Here is a 20,055-nt window from a genome sequence, read left to right on the forward strand (position 1 = left end):
GATTTTTCTCAGCTAATTCTGCTAAAAATGCTGACATGCTCTGCCTGGCTTCGTGCCAGCACCTACTTCAAATACATATTTTAATTTTTTTTAATGCTTTTGGGGTCTTTTTTTTTTTTTCATCTCTCATGGAAAGCATGCAAAAAAAAAAAAAAAAGACCCCCCAAAAAAGCCACGGTGTTGTGCTGGCCGTGGCCTTTCAAGCAGTTGGGGACTTGAAAGAGGCAGGCGAGCGAGCTGGCGTGCACGCTGGGAGGGCCGGAGCTCCCGGCGAGAAGCGCAGGCAGCAGCTCTGCCTTGGTCACCGGCAGCTCGGGGTTATTGCATGTCCTGGCAGATATTGGTTTGATTTTTTTAGCAAAGCACAGCAAAGGGCCTTTTTTGTGTGTGTGTACTGAGCACGACTTCCAGCAAGCAGATTTTATTTCAGTATGTTTTTTCTCTACCCATGTTAAAGGGCTTCCCCTTGTTTATGGGTTGAAGTCTGCATTTTGGGGACAGGAATTCCCCCTTCATATGCACCCAGGCTTCCTAAAAGGTGCCAAACACCAGGCTGGATGGTGCACCCCCTCGCAGCCGCCCTCCTCCACCCTTCCCAGGGGGTCAGAGACCCATTTTGTGGCACCGAGGTGAATTACCAGCAGCTCCCTAAACAGTGGGGCAGGGGGGGAGGTTCGGCAGCTCATTGCTGTCGACTGCTCTGTCTGTAGTGAAATCAGAGCTGCATCTGCATGGTCAGGGAGCTGTATTTATTGCACATTGTGACCACTAATATCAGAGTACAAAATGGGCTTGTTTTATTTAAATTTCGAGTGCCTCCTCCCTGAGTCTATGTTGAAAAAGGGGGGGGGTCCCCAACCGAGTGAAATGCCTTTTGGAGGGATTTCCCCCCCCAACCCATGAATGTGGGTTTGAAACAACAGTGAGGCTGGGCATAAAGTTTAAGTAATATTTGGTAGCATTAATTCTCAGGCAGCCCCCATTCATCCCTGCGCTGCATAGGGCAGGGAGAGCGGAGTGAGCCGGGGGCTCCTCGCCGCAGCATTGCAACCGCCTCGCTTATTTCTAGCTAAAAAAAAAAAAGCACAGTACGAGTATCCTCCTTTTTTTCATCCTTACAGTGGGAAAGTATCGTAGAAGAGTATGAAGATGAAATATTCTCACTTATCGCCCAAGAGGCAGACTATCTAGCTGACAAGCTGTGCAGTGAAAAATCAGGTACTGTGTCTGATGTAACATGTGCTCTCTCTACAGCGGTGTGGGGTTGGGTTTTTTTTCAAACCCAATGTACTGCTTTGGAGGAGAAGTGGGCTGTTGTTGAATAAGCAATGACACTACATGACTTTAAAAAACATCCCTTTTTTTAAAGGCTTTTAATTCTCTTAATTCTTTCGTGCATATTAATACAGCATAATTAGAGCATCCCAGCTAACGTGGTGTGTTTTCCTCCTGGTGTTACATGATTTTTTTCTCCTTGTGTCTGCGCTGTCATTTCCAAGTCAGAAATGAAACTAACCCTCTTGCAACAAAGTACAGGCATTTTTTTCTCCCGTTTAATTGCTAATTGCGGCCACTAAGCTGAACTGCGAGCCATGAGAGTGCAGGTTTAGAAATGTGCCGTTCATTTTTAGATGAACTCTTCATTGCCATCAGACAAGAGTTGTCCTTAGAAGGGCTGGCCAGCCCACCGCCATCGCCTACTAGGGAGGATGTATTTTATAAATGTTTTCTTTCTCTGTAAAATGTATCATTTCAAATAAGTAAGGCCTCTTTTCAATCCTGACAAAGTAAGAAAATGCTTCCAAAAATTAATTATAGCTTATTTAAAATCTTCCTCCATTCCTCTGTTTGTTGCCCTTGTTTTCAGTGTTGGGGTTTTTTTAAACTTTTATATTCATTTCTGAATCTAAAAAGCACATCACTTAAGGCACTAAGTACTACGAGATTATAAATGAAGTTGGATTATCCTTCTTCAACGTGCTGCCTTTAGTGATAGAATATGCATGAAAATATTGATCTCGGAATCAACGCTTGTAAATATTGGTGTGTGTTTTTGAGATTTAAAGGCTGTAAGCATTATTTGGGATGTAAGAAGCAGAGCCCATAAAAAGTACTAGAAGTTGGTGAAAGCTGACTCACTAGAAGTTCATAGAAATAAGTTTGTGTACTTTAAAGCATTAGTGTATTTTTAATACTCATTGAAAAAGCATAGTCCAGAGCACTGGAGAACTCCATCTGTAATGACACAAAGTTCTCTCTATAATCTATGTGGACAAATAATTTCCAAAAAATAAACTTTCCAGAACGGGTTTGATTTTTTTACAAATACTTCTTATTTGTCATATCTGCCATGACGGAGCTACTCTCTGTCGTGCCAGAAGAGCAGAAACACCGAGTAACAAATTATTTTGAAAACACCGTAGTTCCTCCAAAATGGACGACAGGATTTCTGGTAGCAGGACTTGTACAGAAAAACTTTTTGGGCATTTCAGAAACAAAACGCAGAAGGGTCCATGGGATAACGTAGAAGAATCATCATCTTCCAGAGAGATTTTCTCACAGAAGAGGAGATTGGGATAAATCCCTTCTCCTCCTTGGCTCCCCTCATAGCAGCCTCTAACCCTTTCCGAGAACAAATTGCAGTTTTGTACATCTTCAGTAATACTAGAAAAATATTTGCCAAAGGTGCATGCAAAATATTGATATCAAAGCCCAGGCTGTTAAAAATGTTGGGTTTTTTTTTTCCCATGGATTTGCTCAAAAGCTTTTTTTTTTCCCTTTGAAATCACATTTTGGGTTTAAAACCCACGCTGTGTGCTCATCTAGCCTTCTTACATCAACAAAATAATTTCCTCACTTCTGGCAGAAGAGATTGCTGTAACTGCATGTTAGCCTCATTCACACAAATACCCCCCTGCATATGTGCAGGGCTGCTCTTCCTAACTATAAATAGTGGTCTGCAGAGAGGAAAGAAGTTTAGTTTTCTTCCTGGCAATTAGCACAGATAAGCAAGCTGCCGTTTAATAAACAGAAGTATAAGCCCTCATCGGTGCAAATATAAGATGCTTGCAAAAGTGGCAGGAACACTACAGAGCGATGCTGAGCTACCCTGGCACAAAAATAAGGGCAAGAAATTAATCTGCCATTCCCCATATTGCCCCATTGCCCATTTAAAAAATGTCAGTATGTTAAAGAATAAAGACTAAAAAAAGCCAGAGACTTTTTTTTAAGCTAATTTGCTCTACATATAAAGTGGGATGAAAATAAATGTATTAAATTGCATTTAAAATAATGAAAACATGTTTCCATGAACTCTGCGGCAGGCAGGAGCTGGCAGAGGAGCACAGTAATACCTGACAGAGCCAGAAAGTGACTGCCTGGGTTTTTCCAGGGAAAATAAATTCAGGCTCCGGTGGCATTGGAAACGGCGAGTCTTCGAAATTGTGTCAGGCTTCACACCAGCCACGCAGCACTAACATATAACTTACCAAAGCTTCCAACTCACAGAACACAATGAGAGTTATGTTATTAAGTCTTATCTATCTTACAATGGCAATTTTCATTAATACGTTATATTAAAGCAATATTACACTCTTATCGTCTTACTGTAAATTATTGGCTCTTTTTATTCCAAGCTCCATGTGTTCATTCAGAATGGCATTTTTAACTTTTTTTTTTTTCTGGGGGGCAAATTATCATACTAAGTGACAGAAATAGTATAGAAAACCTCTCCACGGGCCAGTTGCAGATTTTGATGCTGTGGATTTCACCATAAAGCAGCAGGAAAAAAAAGCCAACAAGTCAGTGATATATTCATTTCATTATTATGCTTTTAATTCTGTTTTAAAAGGCTGTGTATGTGAACATGGCTTATTTCTTGTGGCCCATTGCAGACATTAATATTGGTGTAATCAAACCCTTTTTATACTGTGCTATGGTAAAATAATAAGGGTTGCAGTTTCCTCTCAGCCTACAAACATGACATTAATGGAAGTCCCATACTATAGGAAGAAAACCCCTTATCCGTAAGTCACGTTTAGTACCTTTTTTTATTCTAATATCATACTAGACCTTTTTTTATGGCTACTGGAGGTGGATGTTTCTTGTTTGATTAAAAAGTGGGAAACTTCAATAAAGTCTTTTAGCATGATCAAACCGTTTGATATTTACAAGCATAGATCCATTCGCTGTCATGTATTCTTTGATCACGCAAAAAGTCTCGGCACTAGACAGGCAGGCAAAACCTGCTGAGACACACCTTCAGATCCTCTACTATTTTTACAAGCTTAAAAAAAATCTGAAAGTTAATTTTCGAGGCGATTACTCTTTTTTTATTATCCCCCCCCAAACAGGAGGCGCGGTTGCCGGTCGGACCAATGGAATAATAGAGACTTTTTTTAATTGCAGAGCCCTTTGATTTTCTTTGCTGATTGCAATAATTTTCTGCGTGCTCTTTCTGGGTTTATATATATTTTCAGTTGTGATAGTTGGGGTTCAGTGCCATGCCAGCATCATTTCATTCGGGGTTAGATGGAGTTGTGCGAAGACCAGTAAGAAGCCAGAAACCAGCTAAAGCTAATGTATAGACCAGGGCCAGTTGATTTATAAATGGAAAATAATTTAATACCACATCTTTTATGAGTGCTGAAAGCTACTGTTTAAGTAACACCAGGACTTCTGCTATATCTTTTATGTCCTCACAGCTATAAAAATGTTCTGTTTGGCTAAAATCTTCCAGTCCCCGTTTTATCTTAAAAGTGACTTAACCCATGTATTTCTTTATTTAGCTGTTTGGAAAGTTTGACTATAATTTAGGCACCCGATGTTGAGTTACACAAAAGTGAAACAAAACGCTCTTATTCAACTGCGAAGAAATCCAGAAGTCTCTTTCTACACAATTATCGCTCAAACTATTGTGTTTTTGCAAACTGATACTTTCTAGGAGGCTCGTTCCCAGTGAGAACTACTCTCCTGGAGAGTTTAACAAAGCTAGCAGCTACATCAATTAAAAGCAACTAAAATGTCTGTTATGGGTATGTGCAGAATATTAAACTGCCATTAAACCATTTACCATTTACCTTAATACCCTCTGCAAGATTATGGTTAATGAAGGCAATATATGGGGTACGGAGCTGTGATTTAATGCTGCCACAGTACCCTGGAATTATATATTTTCTCACATTTTTCTCCCCATGCAACTAGGAAAAAGAACATATAGAGAGAGATTAGCTTTTGAGTCCCCTGCCCTGCAATAGGATCTGTAAGCACGGATTTCCCTGAACGCTACAAGGGATTGAAGGATCCATATCAGTGGGGTTTATTAAAGAACTGGGCCGTGGCACTCCTTGTTTTAAAATACCAAGTTTGATGAAAAAAACCCCAGATTTTAGCTGCAGCAATAAGATTCTGCTGGGAAGACAAGGGAAAGTGAATTTAAACACTAATGTGAGCCCCTCTGGAGAGTGAGATGGGATATTTTCTATGTTTACTGGTGGTGTTAAATTTTTCTTAGGGTGCATAATGCTGGGGTCTGTTCTCCAAAGTCGATCCATGGCCAACCCCATCCAAGGGAGCACCAGCAAGTGCCCAAAGCCAGATGTGAAACCCACCTGGGCAGCAGCAGGCTCACCGCGAGAGCTTGGGTGCTTCCTGACTTGGGTTTCTAGTAACTATTTCTCCATAAACTGTGTTTTTGTGATGTGAAAATCATTAGAGACCCCGGCATTGTGGGATAATTTTTCAATTAAAATGAGCAAGAGTTTTCAGGGCTTTGCAAAAATGCCACCTCGCATGGGGATGCATGGGTCATGTTCGTGCCTTGGAAGGGAAGAGTCAGACCTTGAATTATTTAACACATTTGAGGACAGGAGTTGAGAATAGATTGCTTTACTCTATTTTTTAAAAATCCTTCTTGCTCTGTTTCAAAGAGTATATCTAAAAAAGCCTGACTCGCTATCAGTGTGTCATGGTTATGCCTCCCGCTGTTCCTCCTTTCTGATTTATTGGGCAAAAGCAGTTGAACGTGCTTTAATTTTCACCTTAACATTTTCAGTGGTGGAAGTGCTTCAAGAAGAAAACTTGTCTTTTTCTAGTTCGAAAAATATATTTTTTTTATTAAAAAAATAGGCACTTTTAGCAAAGTGTTACTGTTCAGGACATCAGTAAATCACAGGCAACTTTTCCTTCCTTAGGCGCCTGTGCAGAGGCTGCTGCTCACACAGGGTTATAGAAGAGATCAGCTCCTCATTTTACAGAGTAAAGTAAGATGAAAACACCATTTTTTTCCTTGTACGATCATTTCTTGCCATTGTAATATCTCCGGTATTTTCTACTTTTAATCTTAAATGTGCCCACATTCCCTAGTCTTTTTTTTTTTCTTTTTTTTCATTTTAATTGGTTTTCTATTAAAGTGTTTTGAAATGAATGTGCAGAGATTTTGGTGAGAATGTGGAGTTCAATGGGAAATTGGCTATTTGACCTTATTTCTGTGTTCAGGTTTTTATTCACCCCAAGGTATCCATCTCAGTTGTGCCGATTTTCACAAAATCAACATCTGATTGTAACCAAGTTAGAGTCTGTAAAAACTGAGCCTCCTGCTCCAGCAGAAAAAAGATAACTAAGATAATTTCAATAAACCTATTATTTTTTCAAGTTCAAGTGTTTGTTTTAACAGATGATCAATTCATCTGTATTTCTGTACCAGAAAAGAGTTTAGGGTTTATAGCTAAGAGCTGCTAAGTTTCTATTGCTGCTGTTGAGATGGTGACGGGAAACTTTCCAAATATTTCTCCTTTTAAAGGTGAAATAACTTAGTGGAATGTATGTAGTTTCTTTAAAACAAGCCATTCCTTTAAAATTTCCATATCAAAGTCCTACTGATCCCGATATAAATGTTCACTCAACCTGAGCACCACTAGTGTAATAACTTTTTTAAATTAAAGCTTTCTTGCTGAAGAAATGGCAAAACAACATCAAAATATTCCCGACGGGGGTTATTCCTTTCATCATTGGGGGATTTTTTTTGGTCCAAAATATTTATTAATCGGTATAAAATATTCGATCTTAAATCTCACCCAGAGCTGGGACTCAGTTCAGGTTGTCGCTGTGTCCCCACAAGATAAAGTGGGAGAATATCTGCTTCAGGCTCCAATACTCTATGAAAGCACTGTTTAAAAAGACTTTAACTACTTAAACATGGTTTTGAGGTAACAAGGATAGTTCATTCAAAGCAATAAAATATTTAGAGAAAAAGTAAACTTTATAACCAAAAAAAAATTTCTAAAATCATATATGTCACCTTTACTGCAGATTGAGTAACCACTGAAGAGTATAAAATGATGAATCGTGTTGTGGAAAAAAAAAAAACCACACTGATTAAAAATCTGTTAATATGTGTCACATAATTTTAAAGTTTATTTATAGATTTTTACAATATTTGTAAAATTAAATATTTCAACAATAACACAGTCCGTTCCCTCATGAGTGTAAATTGTTGGAGCTTCACAGAAGCCATTAGAGCAATACTGATTTACAACAGTTTAACATCTGGTCCTTTAAATCTGTTACACAAGGATTTGTTGTCTGGTTTAACCTTTTTAAAAAGACTCTTAAGTTTTTGCTCGGGGTGGAATATTTTCTGCCATATCCTACTGACATACCAATTTTGCAGAATACATTGTCCAAGTTATAATTTGAGTATTGTGGAGCAGCTATACTATATAAAATGGAAATGCCTTAAGTATTTAAGGAAGACTTTCTTCACACTTAATCCAATTCTACACCTTCTTTCATGTGTATGAGAACATCGATTTTTAAAGAAACTTTCAAATATTTGAACTCTCTTTCTACTTCATTCTGCTTCCGAATGGCCAATTTATGCTGAGATGAGGTCTTCAGTATGGATACTGAGCTCACCTCATACGCAAAACCTACAGTCAGCTGGCTCTGTTTAAAGTCCGAGAGCAGGAAAATGTTTCTTATACATTACATATAAAACTAATACATATACATATGAAACTAATGGGAAAGGTTTGGATTCCCCTCCTCTTTCTATTCTGTGAAATCGGTTGATTTTTGAGTGGACAGAAAAGACAGATTTGGCCCAAAGTGTGTTTAAAAAGCATATATTACCAGGTCACATAAAAGGAACACCGGTGCTGGGAATCTGCGCAACTATTTCAAAGTCTAGCTAATTTTCACCTGATTTTTAATCATATCTTTTTTCTCCCTGAATTTAAAAATATTTTCCCTCTCTCCAGCATCCTCTTTTTATCATTCAACATGAAAAACCCATAAAAGCAACAAAGAAAATTGATTATCCAGGAGAACAGCATAGTGCAAGTGGCCGACCATTATCAAAAGATCAAAATAAACAAACCAAGATGGCAATAGAGAGTAATTTGTGGGTTTTTTTCCTTTTTTTTTATAATTGGAGGGAACTTATATGCTTTCTGTAACAGTGACTGGTAAATTATTTCAGGCGAGTATGTTAGAGTTTTCTTTTCTGTCTTTTTAAAGTTTTAGTGCTGTCTTGTGCATATTTGATATGTCCTCGAAATTGATCACAATCATGATATAAAAGAGCTCCTGACTACCTGGCCAGGTTGTTTTACTGAGCATCAAGTCTCCTAGTGCCGTGCTCGATGCATGCATTCAACCACTGAGGTTAGTGTGGTTTATGCTGAGAAAACGCTGCTAGTGTAGTATCAATACTAGATGATAGTATTGATATATGGCCCTCAGAAGGAAAGTCTTTCTTTAAGCTATAGTTTGCACATTTACATTCTGTCTTTGAATTTCACAGTGAAAAACTACCAGAGGATTTTTGTATCTGTTCCTTTTTGCATCAATGATAAGATACGGGCCAGATTCATCTCTGTATCACCCCAGTCTTTTCCTGGTGTAACGTGGGTGCAACTGGAGCAATGCTGTGGTGGACCACATCTGATAAGTACTGTCACCAGCCTGGGGTATTTATCTTTGGGGTAAATACTCAGATTGTTTCACTATCACTTTATTGAAGCAGATACTGAGAAGCAAACTTAAAATTTGTCAGGCCCTTTGTGAAGCCAAACTCATCTTGGGTTCAGTAAGAAGTGTTCTGTCTAAAAAAGGATTCATGTGTTTTATCTTCTGTGAGTTAGCAGATTAGGTAAAATGAGATATGATATGATATGATACGATATGACATGACATGACATGAACTGCTTGGGATCCCATCTATCCAGATATTTATATAGCTGTCCTCAGTTGGTCTCCTCAGTTTCCTCCAAGAGATGAGCATCTCAAAACCTATATGGAAAATCAGAGAAATATGTCTGACTTCAGACCCTGTCTTTTCTCCCTTGTTTATCTCAGCTTACTCTGATGAAATCAGAGATGTACCCAAAGGCATGATAGAGCCTTTTATCAATGCAACAGAAATGTAAAGGTCATTTCTAAGAAAGAAGGACCAGATCCTTGCCCAGAGCAAGTAGCTTTAGTCTGTTGACTTGGGATAGAGCTGTTACATTTGACCTCAGCAGACTGGGGGTCCCCAGTTCGTGAGGACTGTTAATACATTTTATTTAAAATGGTTTATTTCATTTTCCATGCCAAGTATACCAGGCAAAGAGCACTTTCCTGGTGACAGATTTTATTTCAAATGTGGCTTACGCTGAATGAGTTGAGGTCACTAAATTCATTTTGCTGAGGAACCAAAAATGAATGAAGCAAGATCTTGAACAGGCAAGATCAATGCTTTATTTACTAAGATAAGCCCTAAAACAAGGTTGTTCACTAACTAGTCATATTTTTTATTCATATTTGTCTTTGTGGTCTGACATTTGCTTGTACTGTGATAGCTTCATCAAAATACTGTTTTTAGAAAACACATATTGCTTGTCACTGCTTCATTGACATAAAGAACAAGCATGTTAGAATTTTATGAGCAAAATATTAACTTGTATGGTGTTCCTAATGCATATTAAGTTTAGCAGAAATGAGGAGAGCCAGATACGTATTAAATTAAATACTATTAATGGGTCTTACGGTGGGAGCGGTGAGGAATACCTCGTAATTATGGCCTACACATCCAAGTACAGCATACTTTGTTCTGGAGGCTTAAGTAGGTAATTAGTATTGCGGTTATGGAGTTGTGAGTGGTCTTAAATTATGTCGGTCTCTGAAAATTGTCCTTACTTTTAGTGCTGGAATGGATACAGTTACTCTGAGAACAAGTCTCTTGGAGTTACCCACTGGGCAGGAGCACCTCTGCCACCGGAGGGGTGAAGGTGGCAACAGGAGACCAACCAGGGGTAGGGAAGGGACTGAGGGGAGAAGTGCTCTTAATATGTTACTGTGGGCACAGTGTACATGTAAAATCAGCACCTATATACACCTTATATTGTCTGAGCAGGGGATTTCTGAGGCTGGATGAAAAGGAGGAAAGCTTTTAGTAAGGGAAGACCATGAAAGGTTAGCAAATAAATGCAAGGTGGATTTGCTACGCTGGGCGACTTCCATGCAGCCGTGTCTATGCTGGAGCAGAGCTGGAGCAGCATATATCGCTGTAAGAGCGTTGATTAACAGCAGAACTGTGCTTAATGCAATATAGGTTAATACAGAGTCTTTCTTTAGGAGCGCCTCAACAAGGCTGTGTGCGAAAGAGTAAGAGAAAGAGAGACCAATTCACAAAGCTCATTTAAACTGAGTGAGAAGCTTTGAAAAACAAAGGTGTCTTCGTGCCTTTAACCATATTTACAGACCTGGCTGGTTTAATGGCATTCAGCAATAAATTCCATCGCCTTCGGGAGCAATTGATAAAGGTTCTGGTAACCGCCTGCTCCAATCTACTTTGGGGAATGTTAATAAACCGGTACCCAAGGACTCCTAGGTGTGTGCCGTGGAATAGAGGGAGCTAAATGTCAGCTAATTAAGCAGAGCTGAGACCATGAAAGATCTTGTGAGTTAAAAGTTAAATATTAATATCAGTTTCAAACTTTATGAAAAGCTGACTTAGTGGCAGGGAAGCAGAAGGAATATATATCCAGCATGTTCATGACATTTTCTATTTCTAGTTAACCTTGCAGCAGCATTCAGAACTAGCTGAAGTTTTCTTAAAGCAAATTCTGGAAGAGCAGCCAATAAGGAACTATAACAACCCTTGAGGTGACACAGACATTAATGAAGGAAGAAAGAAAAAGATTTCGATATGGCAATGTTTCTCAAATGGTAAAGAAAAAAAAAAAATCTTCCCTGTCATATTAAATGTGACATGAGCAAAAGGTGAGAGTTCAGAAAGCCTTGGCGCTCGGCAGGGCTGTATTAATCTGACTGCCTGTGTCGATCGGTTCTGCTAATTCCTGCAGTCGGGGCTGAGCTCCAGCTGGCGTCAGCGTCACAGAAGCACAGGAGCAGCACCAGGTTGCTGCTGCCCAGACCTGTGCGAAGGGCCAAATACACCGAAAATAAGCTCTGCGCCAGCCATTTGCTGTTGAGCAGGACCAAGGGTCGGGATGTAATTTTCAGCGTGACACTGGTGCTCGTAAAGGGTGGGAAAATGAAAGTTAAGCACTGTGCGAAGTGTGCCACACAGCGATCAGGGTATCTTGAGCTGATCTGTTTTGTCTTTGAATTTCATTACTATCGTTGTTCATTATGAGCTGTGTTACAGGGGTGGCTCTCAGCCCCGGTCAGGATCGGGATCCCATGTGCTTGGCCTTGTACGAGCGGCAGAGTTAATTCACCCAGAGCTCTTACTCCTGTCACCATGCACCAGATGATGCAGGAATATTACTCGTTCATTTTCACAGGTTGAGAATGGGCAGAGATTGAACAACTTGCCCACCTTTGGCCTTGCTGTGGCCAGGTCTTAACCACGCAGCCATCTTTTCTGGCCTCCACGGGGATGGTAAATTATTAGAAAGTATTATTTGGGGACACAAAAGAGTGATTAAATGCCTGTTTGCTGATACCAAAGGAGATGGAGATGTGTCTCAACTTCTTTCACTGTGTAAGCTATATGCTGGTGACTAATGAATACTTCTCCATTACATTCAGTTGAGTTAGGGGTTTTCTGCTGTGCTCAGCTGCGTTGGCCGGCAGCAGGACGGCATGGTTGTGCCCCCAACCCACTGCACGCTGCTCTGCCTGTTGTGGCACACAAAGTCAAGCGCAAAATATACCTCATTTCATCCAGTGAGACACTCCTGGCTCTTCTGGAAGAAAAAGAACCAGTCTTATTCCTAATCTGTGAAATTTATGACTGATGGATGCAAAGAGAGCACTCAGGCACCCTGTCTGAGCCTCCAGGTGCTGTGTGCCCACATGGCTAAAGGAAGAGGGGGCTGGAGCTGTGCCTCCTATGAGGCTTTGGTTATCAATATACCCTGTGTGTGTTCTTCCCTCCTAATTCCCCCATTGCCACTGAATTTCAGAATATAAAACTGAGCTGTCTAGGTTTGGTAGATCTTACGGTTTCAAATATCTTCCTTCCTTCCAGTGCCCTGGGCTTAATTCCAGTGCAGGCGGTGTTGCCAGCCCCCAGCCCCCAGTCTGTGACACTGCCTTTCCTAAAGAAGCTTCCCATGCAGAATTAACCCTAACACTCAGCTTGTGCTTTAATACTCACCTACCTGGAATGGACTTTGACTTAAGCCATCGTGTCACCCAGAGCCCTCCTGGCCATGCCTTACAGCCACGTGGGAACAGAGGGACTCGTGGTCACCTGAGGATGGTGCAGCCCGGGAGGACAGTGATGACACCTGAATCCCGGGGCGTAGGAATATGCGAGGTTGGTTTTCTTGGGGTAATTTTGCTTTGCCTTTCAAGGGCTTTGCTTTGCATGACCAGGTAAGACCATAAAAGGAATTTCAAGATATTTGGGGTTTTCTGAGCCTGAGTCATCTTTCATACAGCCTTTGACTGTGCTTTTCATCAGAGCAACCTGAAGATGCCAAAGCACTTTACCAGGGTAAATAAGTATCGTTACCCACAACGTAAAATAGCAAGGAATAGAGACAAAATTTGGCAGAAACAGGACTAGAAATCACACATCCTCATTCCTTGTCCAACTCCTGATTTGCTGCACCACATTACTTAACCCGACATAGGTACTGGGTTGCAGATATACATTGCTTTTATTAGTTATTATAATGATCTTTATATTTCCATGGTACGGGCTATCATGAAACTTTGCATTGAAAGGTTGTCTGTGGCATGCTGCACCAAAATCAAGACTTTCTTTCTCCTTTTCAAAGCCCTCAATTACACTGGCCCAGGTGAGAGGAGGACTCCAGCACAACGGGTGGTCACAGTTTGCCTGGATTACTGGCCTTCATTCCCGCCAGACACAGTTTCCCCAGTTGTGCTTGCTTTCCAGAGTGACTAGCGACATCTCTTCGCTTATGGGCTTTTTCGTATGATGAATGTCAGGGCTCTAGTAGCTGCTTGAAACTAGGCTGAGAAATAATCTGGTGGTGCTGAGCACAGCCAGGACGTTTCAGGGCAGCACGTTGAAGGATGTCAGCTGAGGTCCTTCTGGGCTGAGCCACCCTTGTGCTGGGGACACTCAGGAGCAGCGGGAACGGTTGGGAAAGATGTGAACTCAGGGGTGTTTGCAGTTGTGAGGCTTTCTCGTATGACAGCATAGCATAGTGCACAGGGTAGATCCTGGTTTCACATTGCCTCATCTCCCCAAAATGAGTGACTCTCCTGTTTTCCCCATATTTTTGCTTCTCCTGTACAGTCAATCCTTAAGCTCTCAGGAAACCCACCTGTCTGCTGTCTTCCAAGTTCAAAAGAGGGACAGGCATGAAGATCTATCTGCCTGCAGCCCTTTCCCACCCAGAGCCTCTAAGGAATGAGAAAGTTGCATCTTCTCTCCATGGAGGAGTCTTTTTAGGTTAAGACTGCTTCTCTTTAAGGGGGATTTTCTCAGTCTGTTTCTTTCTGTCCAGAGCTGCCGCACTGTGCAGGGTTTTGAAAGTACTGGGGAAGAGCCTTGGAGTATCACATGTGGAATAAGAGCGAGCTGCTCTCTCCTTAGTGGGAGCCGGAGACTGGGACACCAGGAGGGATGCACTGTAGGCACAAGCGGTCACTCACCTCTCACCGACTTTGTAAAGTCTCCACGGTGGGAGATGTTCCCCCGCCTCTAGGAACAAGCATGTGTTTCATGGCTTAACTTCAAGCGTGTTTCTGCTCTGGGTGGAGGGGCAGACCTGGCAGCCGCAGCACCGGTGGGGTGGCCATGGCCATTGCTATGTGTTCTTGTGCATCCTCCGTGTTTCTCTGCAGCTCCTCCATCAAGTGCAGTGCTTCTGCGGAGTACCTTGGGGCTGGCCATCTTCTAACCCAAAGTTCCCAGGGGGGAACTCAGGATTTACTCCAGAATTTTGTATTTGAGAGATTCCCGGCTTATCTTCTCTGATGGGTGTGCAGGTCTCAGTCTGTTGCTCTGTATCTTCTTTAGTCACTGTGGGCTTTACTTCCCTCTTGCTTTTCATCTTTTTTCCTTTTTCTCCTCCTCCGCCTTCAGTCCGATCTGCTTATTTTATCCACCTGTTGTCTTTCTTCAAATAGTAAGGGCAGAGCTCATGTTTTGTATTACTTGTTGGTACGAAACTTAATGACATGGGCTGTCTGATTTCAGAGGCTTCCTGAAATATTGCTGTGAGAGAAATAACAAAGAATATCACCAACTGTGGCTGTTTCTCTTCAGGGAGGGTCTTCCATCTCTCCTGAAAAGGCTGTAAACAACCCTGGATATGTCTAAGAAAGCCCTGCCCTCATGAAACTGAATGAACAGCTCCTTGATTCATTTGAAGATGATGATAAAAAGACAAAACACAAATAGCTGAGATCAGCCATCTGATCTTTCACCTTTGTGTCCAGATGAAAACACAGATTCTTAACCTTTGAGCCCTTCAAATGATTTCCTGATGAGCTTCAGCAATGGCAACAAGACTTAAGCTGCCACAGTTCAAGGAAAGTCAGCTTGAAAGCCTCTTTTATACTTCACAGCTTCAGGATTTAGTTCTATACAACAACTTTTTTTAATAAAATATTCGTTTACCTTGACAGAAAGCTGATTTTTCGTGGCTGTATTCAGGAAGGCAGGTAGGTTACACTTCCTTAGCAGGGCTCTCAGCAATAAGTTGGTGTCTGCATGGACAGTACTGCTACCTGCCCCACAGAGATCAAGATCTTGTCTTGACTGTGCAAGAAATTAGGAAGAATGACTTCTAAGCACATGAAACACACAGGGGGAATTGTTTTCCAGACACTCCCAGTTGTCTAAAGCTGTAAGTGAGGAGTGATTGTATGATCTCATGGCAGATCTGTCCTGCAGGTAGTTTATTTACTGGATGACTTAAGAAAAGCATCTAGCTAAAGTTTGGTGGTACCTGGGATATAACTTGTGTGTAGCTAGAGCATTGCATACAGCAATGTGATCTGGAGCCACCAGAGTTATTCTGAGATGCTCTTCAAATCCTCACGAGTAGTTAGCATTTACAGCAATGCTTTCAGGCTTTTTAGACTCTACATAAGCCACAGGTTTGTGTGGAAGGTCCTGTTTGGATAACGTTTATGGGAACATCTCCAGAAGGTATCCAGAACGCCTTTCAGGTAGTGTATACTCTCTTCCAGTTCTACAGACACCGCAGGGAAAGGTGGCACGTGTTGTGACATTCATATCACTCTCCTAAATGCTGTAAGTGCCTGATTCTCTTCTTGCTGAGACTTGTTTTATACCAGGAAAATTTCAGGGATTTGACTGAACTTACTCTTGATGCTCCCAAAGGAGAAATGAACCCAACATCTTGACGCGGTTACAAGAAAGAGTTTTTCTCATTGACTAATTGTCCAAATAAGATTTCTGACTACAACAGTTTCTTCCACAAGAGCCTTACTATTTGCCATAGTTTAAATATGACTTCCATAAATCTGGATATTAGAAATGCATCAACCTCAGTGGGACACACAGAGTTTATTTAAAACAGACCTCAAAAAATCTAAGCTCTTCTATTTTCACAGGCTCTTTCATAGTTCTCTACTACTGAAGGCAATTCTAAGAGATGCTTCAGACAGAAAGTTATCGTAGACTTTTTGAGAATGGATGATTCCTGGAAAAGCTAGGTTGTATAGAAACATACAAAGAGCTGAGTTCTGTGTACAAAACTTTATTACCAAATCAAGGCAACTCATCTAATATTTGGAGCTTTTCTTGTTCAAGTTAAGAACAAATCAGCAGAATTTTTTAACTGACACTTCATGGACATTATCCATATTAACATGAACAGCTTTCTCTTTGTCTGCAAGTGCCCAGATCTAGGAACAGTCTTCTCAGCACCAGGTCCCATCTCTAGCAGCTCTTGTTCAGGATTACATCTTGGATGATAAATGAATTGTACCTAGAATACGCAGGTTAAGTTTTCTCTTTTTTAGCGTGTTTTCCCACTTCTTTCTCCTACAGAGGGGAAAGATCTGGAAAAAACTTACTTTTATGAAGGAAAACACAAAGTCCCTCCAGCTCTGCTCCAGGATAGGAGGGCTCCAAGCTTCCTGATGGACACGATCATTCTGGATGGAAGTCCTTTCTTGAGACCTCACAGGAATCAATAAGAATGGGATTTCTCAGTTTTAGTTCTGCTTTTTGTGCCTCTGAGACCTGTCGTCACAACCTCCATCTCAACAGCAGCTCCTCTGCTTCTTCTGTAGCAAACCCCAGATCATTCAAATCAGAAGCAGCTTGGCCACAGAGACATTTCTAGCTTCAGAAGACATGGGTCCTTCCACAGAGAAAAGCTGTGGGTCCTAAAGATTGAATGATGTCAGGCAGAGGTGTCTGATAATGGAAGTGCCAAGCTTCTGCATCCTCTTACCTAGAGCCTAGACTGTGATTGATGTTGATGGACATATGTCACATTACTGTACCACTATCCAGCACTAATATTTAGGTAGGGCTAATTTCTATCTACCCATTCCTTATTACTTTTTCAGGGCTTGAATACAATAGTTCCAGAAACTGATATCAACTTTTTAAGGAAATGTGTCTCGTGTTCTGTATAGACGTAGACTACTTATGAGTGCATAAAACAGCTATCAAATCTGTGCGATCCCATCTTACTGGTTGATATCACCTTATTTGGTACTCTGACAGGAAAAATAACTTTATGTTCATATCACAAATTTCTAGATAAGACAATTTCTTACTTGCATTTACGCTCACTACCTTCCCACTATTTCATCTTGCATTTGTCCTACAGTCAGGAGGACACGTATTTTGGAGTGCTTAATACAAATCCTCCAGACAAGTGCTTTCCTATCCCTCCATGACAAGAATTTGTTTACATGTGTGCATTTGGGGAAGGTTGTCAGTCTCACTTTTAACCTGAAGAGCTCAGTTTCAGTCTGGCTGCTGCTCTTCGACTCTGCCTGGATGAGTTTCCTCTGGCCCAGTTTCCTCACTCCTGGGGATGAACAGGCACAACCCCTTATTTCAAACAAGGTACCAGCCTCTTTGGATAGATATGTCACCAGAAATAGCAACTTTTACTGGTCAAAACTTGAATAAACTGAAGGAGGGCAGGATAGGACTGACTGGCAAAGACCCACTTCTCTCTTGTGCAGCTGATGGTGCGAGGAATGGCTTGGATTCATGGTCGTTCAGTCCAAGTCTTCCGCGGTTTGTGGCACAGATGAGCCCACGTGGGAAAGGAGAGAGTGAGAAGCAGAGATCTTCTGTGCATATCACGCTGTGGGTATCTTCTAGTTTCTAATCCTGCCTGTGTCACAGGGAGGGCTCCCACCTTGTCTTCATCCCGAGGCAGGGACCTCTTCTGCAGGTCTCTGCTCTTGCAAACCTGGAGTCCCAGCCATGCTTCTGCGCAGCGTTGTCCATGTGTCATGGCAAGAGGATGCGATGCTCACTCTGGCAAAGCAATTTTGCAGTAGCTGTTTCACTGACAGGTTGCAGACTTGCTTCTTTTGGAGGTAGTTACCTCCAAGAAATCTCCTCCAGGTCATGATTGGAAGAACAATTTTGAAGTTATTAAAGTGTAATCCTTGAAGCAAATTAATGTTCTTCACCATGTGAAGGCTTCTGAACTAAGGCAAAGAACAGAGAAATAACTAAGGCAGAGCTGGGGTACAGTCTGACACTACATAGCCTGTTCGGTAACATGTAGTCCAAGGGTCACGGATGTCTAAAGGGCTCAAGCTTGGTCCCTGCCCTTTCTAGAAATGAAGACTCTGTGCCGCTGCCCCCTCCGAGTCGGTTGTGTCCTGCTGAGTGCTTGTGTCTTTTCCAGGGAAGGCTCTGAAACCCCAGAGAGAAGCAAAGAGGGAAAGTCTAGGGAGGAGCCAGGCCGTAGAACAGAAGGGAAGCGCTGGGGCAGAGCCAAGAAGGCTGAATAAAATGTAAGGAGTGAGGAAATATGAGAAGAATAAAGAAAAGAGAGAGAAAAGGCTTGGTGGGGATCAGGGGTTAGAGTAGGGCTGCACAAGGGGTGCCAGGAATTGGAAGGGGGAAAACCCAAACCACTTGAGCACACGAGCAGAGAGGAGCTATAGGTGTACCAGGGAAAATTAAGTACTGTTGGGGTTTTTTTGTCAAGAATGACCTCTTTAAGGATTTTTTCATAAAAACAACTGGTACTAACAAAATTGTTAAAAACTAAGAAAGTGTTGACTGTCCCTCCCCCAAACAGCCATGACAGTAGTGCAGGTGGCAGTGTAGCATCTGCTGAGGGATGCAGGAAACACTAGGCTGCGCTTCTTGTCCCCTAAAATGTGAGAAAAGTTATTTACAAAATTGAAAAGAAACCAAGATCCCCAAAGGAAATTAAATAAAAGGTAAGTTTAAACCAACTTACAGGGAGAGAAGAAGAAAAGCTCAGGTTATTGGAAAAGAACAGGCCAAAATGCAAACTCAAACAGTGATACCAGGTGTCTGTTTTACAACGGTCCCATGATGGAGCTGGTGGCGAATGCGCAGACCTGAGCGGTGCCTTGGGAGCACGTCGTGCTGCATCGACCTGCCGCAAGGTGCAGACCTCGCTCCAAAGGTGACATTCTCCAAAATGCAGAAACCTCTGCAGACACTCCAGCTAGCCCCAAAAAGCCTGGCTAGGGAAATGGATGAAGGCCATAATTTTGGCCCATTCCCTCTGTAGCAGGGAGCCAAGCGCATAGGTGTGTGTAGAGCGTTCTTACTGCCCATGCCCCAGCCATCCCCACTCTGTTTTACATATTGGAAATACATTTAGGAGGCATCCCAGGCATACTCTGGAAAAGGATGACTTTTAAGCTGACCTGTTTTCCCAGTGTGCCTACAGAGAGCTCCATGTGCCAAACAGTGGTCCCAGGCATTGGGCATCCCCAGCACTGCAGCTTGCATGATGGGGATCTTTAGTGCTGGGGATTAGGGATCCCTCCTTTCTTAAGGCTTGCACCAGTGTTTCTGAGGAAATAAGGGTGCCCTGAGTCCTCCCAGGAGCCGGACAGGACGAGCGGGTGGGCTGGGATGGGAGATGGGAGGAGAGCCAGCTCTGGAGGGAGCCGGGAGCCCCGTGGAGATGCAGGTGACAACTTGCTTCTCCCTTGGGGTCCTGCCTGGAGGTTCACGCGCTGCCCGCCCTCCACCTGCAAGGCTGGGGGAGAGGAAGGCCTTTATCCTCCTCTTCACTCGAAGACCAACATGCTAAAATCAATGGCGCTGTCTGAAGTACAGCAAAGTTTCCTAGGGGTGCTCAAAATCCCGAGTCCCACGGCTTGCGTTACAGCCCCCGCCTGGCATGCCGGGTCCCCTCCTCCGGCAAGGCTAGCAGGGCCAAAGCCTCGCCTCTCGGTGACACCCGGCACAGCAGTTTCCTGGAGTCTTTTGATGTGACGGTTGCAAGAAACCCACTGTCAGTCACATGCTGCGTGCGTGCACTGCAGGTCTAGAGGTCTCATACTTATTCATTCTTGCCACAGCTCCAAGTCTTCATTTTCTTGCCCCGGGAAATGCGCTTAATTATTTATTTGTGTTGGACCCAGGCTTGTAATACTTGGGTGCACACTACAAAGCGG

Source organism: Gymnogyps californianus, chromosome 2 (assembly GCF_018139145.2).
Source record: "Gymnogyps californianus isolate 813 chromosome 2, ASM1813914v2, whole genome shotgun sequence".
Classification (NCBI taxonomy): domain Eukaryota; kingdom Metazoa; phylum Chordata; class Aves; order Accipitriformes; family Cathartidae; genus Gymnogyps; species Gymnogyps californianus.